The sequence below is a fragment of the Elgaria multicarinata genome, chromosome 5 (genome assembly GCF_023053635.1).
Source record: "Elgaria multicarinata webbii isolate HBS135686 ecotype San Diego chromosome 5, rElgMul1.1.pri, whole genome shotgun sequence".
In the NCBI taxonomy this organism is placed as follows: Eukaryota; Metazoa; Chordata; class Lepidosauria; order Squamata; family Anguidae; genus Elgaria; species Elgaria multicarinata.
In genome coordinates this window covers 84,380,700-84,387,236 of record NC_086175.1, presented here as the reverse complement: position 1 = coordinate 84,387,236, position 6,537 = coordinate 84,380,700, and the positions used below count along the sequence as shown (strand labels likewise).

At 41.8% G+C, this 6,537-nt stretch overlaps 1 long non-coding RNA gene across 1 annotated transcript; it reads left to right on the top strand.

Moving 5' to 3' along the window:
• The first annotated feature begins 213 nt into the window (after nt 1-213).
• LOC134399016 (uncharacterized) lies at nt 214-5,495 on the top strand. Its single transcript, XR_010025474.1, has 2 exons — nt 214-304; nt 4,243-5,495. It is a non-coding gene; the product is annotated as an uncharacterized LOC134399016 (long non-coding RNA).
• Nucleotides 5,496-6,537: the final 1,042 nt, after the last annotated feature.

Here is a 6,537-nt window from a genome sequence, read left to right as displayed (position 1 = left end):
GTTTCCTCAGACTGCCACCTTGCAGCGCTGCTCGTAATAAACCTTCTAAGGAGAGAGAAATTGTGTCTTGAGAGTCTTTGACCACCACTCAGCGAACCACACAGGAACCCGTGGTTTCGGGTTCCGCCACAATTTGGCGACGAGGATGGGATGAGTGGTACACTGGAGAGCCTCTGCTCATGGAGACCTGACACAGGAAATCCTCCAACGTGCGCACAGATCAGGTGAGTAGGAACCACATTAAAATCCTACAACAGGAGGGCTTTCCTTGGTCAACTCTCCCTGTGGCTGGAGTTTTCTAGCGGTAAGTGTCATGTAAAGTCAGTGACGCCTGTTTTAAGGCATTCTCTTTCATTAGAAGAAGAAAAAAAAAGCAGGGAAAAATTGGGATCCAGAGATAGGTTGGGGAGTGAGACTTGCTTGAATGTGTCAATGGTGAATGGCACTGGGAAAACCCGTCACTCATAGTGCTAGCCCCACCGGGCCGTGACCGCTATGACGTTGTACGGCAGGTCCAGCTGCGGATGAATGATAAGCTGATAAGCAAGTCACATACTTTGGGAACGCGCGTTGATAAGACCTCCTGGAAGTGAGGCAGCTTAAAAAGATTTGTGGTCAGACCTAAAAATAAATTAAGGGGGGGGAAAAAAAAAAAGGAAAAAAATTGCTCTAAGACCTAGGCAAGCAGGAGTTCCTCTGATAAGGGTCCTAAAAGCGCATTGACGCTAAACTGGCGGAGCATAGATTGCTCCTAAAAGTCATTGTGGTCCACAGTGGACCCGGTTTGGGTAAGCCCTCTAAGGAGGCACCAGGAAGGACCCGGTGTGGGTAAGCCCTCTAAGGAGGCACCAGGAAAGTCTGGGGTCGCGCCCCAGCCTGGGTAGAAGACCCAGTCCGGCCAAGAAAATAATAATAATAATAAAAAAAAAATAGAAAAAGAGGAAACAGGAGGAAAAAGAGAAAAAGAAAAAAAGGGAACAAGAAATAATCAGCTGAAAGAGCTCAGATAAAGAAACCTTAACAGTAGAGACACACGTTCCAAACAGGAACATTTATGTCTGTTTGTTTGTCTTCTTTCCTACCCCAATTCCTATTATGAGCCTGAGAAATAACAGGACTCCTATATAAGCCATACCTATGTTATGTGTAATGTGACATGTCTGAATGAGTTGCCCTGAATGAGTGGACCACCTTTCCTACTACCTTCCACTTATGAGCTGTGCCAATCAAAACTCTATCTATCGTGCCTTCCCTTGCAAAGGGACAGTGCCGTTAGGGGGGTGAGAAAAGCACAGACACCCTGTTATAAGCCCTGTTGTGAAAACCCCTGTTGTGCTTGTGCCCAAAAACCCAGAAGTTGCCACGTACGAAAGCTCTTCACGTGCTTGAGTGTGGTAACGAGAAACGGTGTGCATAGATAAGAACAGAAGAAATAGCTGCTGTGGTTTTTTTTGTAAGTAACCTCAGACTGTGGAGCAAAAGAGATAATGGGAAGCTCCGGGTCAAAAACAGGCAGCCCAGAATTAGAAAAAACCCCGTTAAAGAAAATGTGTAAGATCTACAAAGATCGTATGCCATCTAGGTTGAATTTAAAAAGATTAGTGACTCTGTGTCAAGACAAGTGGCCATGTTTTACTAAAGATCTACCCTCATTGCAGTGGCCTGTAGTAGGGACATTTGAACCCGAAAGACTCACGCACTTGAGGCATTATTTAGAAAGAAAACAACCCTCCCAGATAGATTACTGGTTTCTTTGGGATGATCAAAGATCAAGATTGCAAGTAGAGAGTATAATAGCCAGTCAGAAAAATAGCTTGAATCTGCTTAAGCAGAAGTTGGGACTGTCAGCCAGCCAGATAGCCTCAGCCCCTTTGCTGCAGCCCCAGAATGACCAAGCACTGTTTGCACATTTAGGACCTTTAGAAGACATTAGAAGCACTCCCAGTAAATTGCTCCCTGTGCGTACTTATCCAAATTTTGCTGATCCAAACCAAGCTCCAATTAGAGCTTACCAGCCCTGGAGTTCCTCTGATATTTGGAATTTCAAACAGAGGTTGCCAGCCCTTAGAGAAGACCCTGAGAGATTTATTGAAGAGCTTCAAAATTTGGCAACATTATATAACCCTACAGCGTTAGATCTTGAAGATCTGCTGAGAATGGTCATACCTAAACATGATTTTGATAGAATTTTAGTTGCGGCCAGAAACCCTAATAACCAAGCCCTTACAGCCTGGCCAGCAAATCCCCAAGCAGGAGAAATAGGTTTGACAGACGCAGACCTCCAGCGAATGAGACAAGAAAGAGAAACATTGTGGCAAGCAATTCGACAAATTTGTGGCAAACGCATAAATATGACTGCCATTCGAGACACAAAACAACTTAAAGATGAAAGCCCCAGAGCTTATCAAGCACGTCTGGAGTGTGCTATTAGAAAGCATTCTAATCTAGACCCAAGCGATCCACAAAATGCCTGGCATATAACTGATTTGCTTCTAAATGGGCTTATCAGTGAAATTTCAGGTAAAATTAGGACTGCAGTCATCGGGTATCGGGAGGCCACGCCCGAGGAAATTCTACGGGCCGCCACCCAATACTGGGATGACATCCAAGAAAGAAAACTAGGAAAAGAAAAATTAGAAACCAAGTTGCTAACCTTGCAAATAGAACAGCTCCAGACTCAAATCCTACCTTAAGAAGTTTGGCTAAACAGTGCATAGACGCAGTATTGCAACTAAGAAGACCTAAAAATAAAAACAGCTATGATACCAAATTTCTCATTATTAGCAAGCTACATGATACAAATTGATACAAGCCACAAGATTCAGTCCCTGAACCGCTAAAATGGTCAGAGATGAGAAGACTTAATAACCTCATTAACCAAAATTCATGCACTGAGCTTGCGAATAGCATATTACTCTGCACAATTAGACGCAGACGCACAAGGATTTCCACCTTGCTCCAAGCAGTGGCTGCTACCGCCTTGCTTGTAAAGAAAAAGCAGCTGATTTGAAATTAAGAAAAATTTGTGGGTTAGAGTTCCACCGTCGCAGCCCTGTTGATAACCAAATCTACACAATTTCTATCGAATCAGAGATTGACTCGATACGAGCAGATACTACCAGCAATTACCCTTAAACAGTGCACTACCTTAAATGATTGCGAAGTGGTAATTCAAGAATTTGACTGATGTTACATTGCCAGCTCCAGATATAGTTCTGTTTACTGATAGCTCTTGTAAAGGAAACAGCTGGGGAGAGCTAGTAGCCAGATATGCAGTAATTTCTCAAGTACTGATAAAATAAAAATAAAAAGGAAGTGTATACCACATTAGAAAGTTTCGCTCTGCCACGAAGTGCACAAGCCGCAGAATTAATTGCTTTAACCAGAACCTAGCAAAAAGTTTGTCAATAAATATTCATACAATATTGTTTTGTAATCTGTCATGCAGTTGAGCAAATCTAAGAATATAGAGGCTTTATGACAGCCGCAGGAGGGCCTATAGCAAATAGCCCTTTAGCTGCAAAGTTGTTTGAAACAATCTTGCAAATCCAACACTAAAGAGAACACTCTTTTCCCAGGATACTATTCCAACGTAGGAAAAAGAATCGTGCAACTTAAAGAAAAGAATCTTAAGAAGAAAATAATACTAATAAAAAATTGAGAAAAATAATGTATGGGTATTTTATAATGACAAACTAATTGCATCTTGAGATTTAGTTAAGACACTAACATACTTAAACAATGGTGTGCCCCAAGAATACACCTAGAAGCTAAATGAGTGTGCCAAAAGTGTGTAACTTGCCTGAAGTTTTTATAGTCCTAAACTATCTGCACACACCCGTGAGTTTATAGTCCATTTCAATATTGCAGATTGACTTTATTGAATTTACTAACGCAATAAGATTTAAATACTGTTTGACTGTTGTGTGCATTTTCAGTAGATGGGTAGAAAGTTTTCCTGTATAATATGCAACAGAAAAATCCACAATTAAATGCTTACTAAGAGAAGTGGTGCCCAGATTTAGCGTACCTTTAAAGGTGAATTCAGACTATACTAAGAATTAAGTGAAATTCCTTTGGTGTTAATGAACTTGAGAAACAGCCCCAACAGAAAACATAGACTCACACAACATAAGATTGTATTTGGGAAGCTTATGGCTGTTGGACTGTCTCTGCCAAAACCATTTTTCCCCTCACTGAGAGCAGTGAGGAAATAATCTGTTATGTTCTACACTTACACAGACTATTAGTTCAACTCCAAAGAAAAATGAGAAACAAGCAACTGATTCCAGCTGATGTTCCATGTCATCATTTCCAACCAAGAGATGCAGTGTATTGTGTTGCTGACCACACACACCTGGATACATGCAGCCCATGTGAAAAAGCTAAATCCAAGATGCCAGACAGATGATCCAGATGATCCAGTTGCACTAGAAAGTTACTCAGACCTGATTGAGATGTTAAAGGATGAAAGAAGCTGTCAGGAGGAAGCCAAGAGAGCCCCCTGCACATGCTAAGCGACCAAGTGTCCAGTGGAGAGAGCGAGTTGAGGCTGAAGAGCAGGAACTCCCCTCCACGGAACGACATCTGGTCAGTCAGCAAGATCAGCTGTCCTTTTAACCTCAAGTCAAGAGTTTCTGAGTTAACGAGGCATAATAACCCTCCAACGAAATCTGGATGCTCTAAGAGACATTCAGTGAAGAGAAGATATTAAGACAACGCCGTTACAACTACTTTGTGTGTTTTTAACCTCTATAGTTCTCTGAATTGTAAAAATGAAATTTGAGTGTGTGTTATTTCTTATTATACAAGCCCTGCCTTGCATTGCAATCCAAAAAAGAGTCTCAAAAGCATCCCATGACTTGAGCAGGTAAAAAAAAAAAAAAAAGTGTTTAGTTGCATTATTAAGCAAAGAACAAAAGAGTGAAGATTAGAGCTTTAATAGAGAATGGTTTTATGGCTATGGGCAAAGCAACGACCATCAGGAGGGAATCTGTCGCGGAATTTTAGCTGGTTCTTTTGCTATGCCCATAGGTATGAGAAAATGGCCTATCATCCTTAGCTATAGTTCATAAAGTTCATGGCTTCCTGTTCCTTTAAACCTTGTTTTTAATGCTGCAATTGCTTTTGCTTTTAGAGTTAAGTTGATGCAGAAACTATGTGACAACATAGGCGTTGTCCACCCCGGCAGTCAGAGGGTGGAGGATGCCTGCAAGGAAAGATAACCAAGAAAATAACAGATAGAGATGTTTTTCTGTAACTGTGATATCTTCTAGTCAACGAAGCACTCATACTCTGTACATGCCTAAATGCTTAGCTTCTTATTGGTTGTTGCATTTTCAGAACTGTATTATGATTGGTGAGAAAGTTCTGCCATGGTATCTAAGGGGAACTGACTCTATAAATATGTTGACATTTCCTGAAATTATTGGGCAGTTTCCTCAGACTGCCACCTTGCAGCGCTGCTCGTAATAAACCTTCTAAGGAGAGAGAAATTGTGTCTTGAGAGTCTTTGACCACCACTCAGCGAACCACACAGGAACCCGTGGTTTCGGGTTCCGCCACAGTCAGGAACTGCAACAAAGACTTATATATTAAGACAGTTTTGTGAGAGGGACTGTGATGTCCTGCCCACCTGCATCATCTTGGTTTCACCTGACAAGACTATCCATGCCACTAGCACTCAGAACCACTTCAATTCCCCCTGTGCTAATGACATGTGTGAGGGTTTTGGCCTAATGCTGCTGCTCCTGTCTCACCTTTATTCTTTAGGCCCCAAGCCCTCGGTTTCCCATTTCGCTGCCACCATTAATTGTTCTCTTCTCCATCACTCCTCCACAGACCACACCAGTTGTTCAAATTAATTGGAATTCATTGACGTAAGTAAGTGCATGTACATAAGCTTATTGGTTTCCTCAGTTCAAATGTGTGTATGGTTACAAGGTTCTACGTGTATTGGTTTCTGTCAGTTCTTTCTCTTAAAGGTTCCACCATATAAATCTACTCTCTGTTCTCAAGCACAATAACCCACACAAAACCTTTCTATTCAGTATCTGCCTCTCACAGAATCTTAATCCACACACTCTCTGTCTCATACACTTATCTCACAGAATCCTACACTTCTGTCTCTTATCATACCCCTTACTTAACGTCTTGCTGTCAGCTCAGACTCTCTCTATTTAAAGTGCTACATTTCTCCAGCTCCTCCCACTCTCACCATCCAATCAGCACTCAGGCATTCAAACCCCCCCCCTTACGAACCCAACCTGTGCATAGAAACTCTAAGTACATTGAGGCCTATTTAGGCCATTGCTAGACCAGGCGTTAGCGTGGTGTGAGGCCCGGTTTCCCTCCTGTGCATCCAGATGACGCACAGGGGAATCTGGCCCTTACTTCCTGGAAAAATAATAATTAATGGTTTTACCCAATGGTGGCTGAACCAATGCTTCTAGATTACTTCAAATATTTTCAGATCCAGAAGGTATGAACTTCTGACTGATTAAAAACTTACTATTTATAGGAAACTTCAAGAAATGT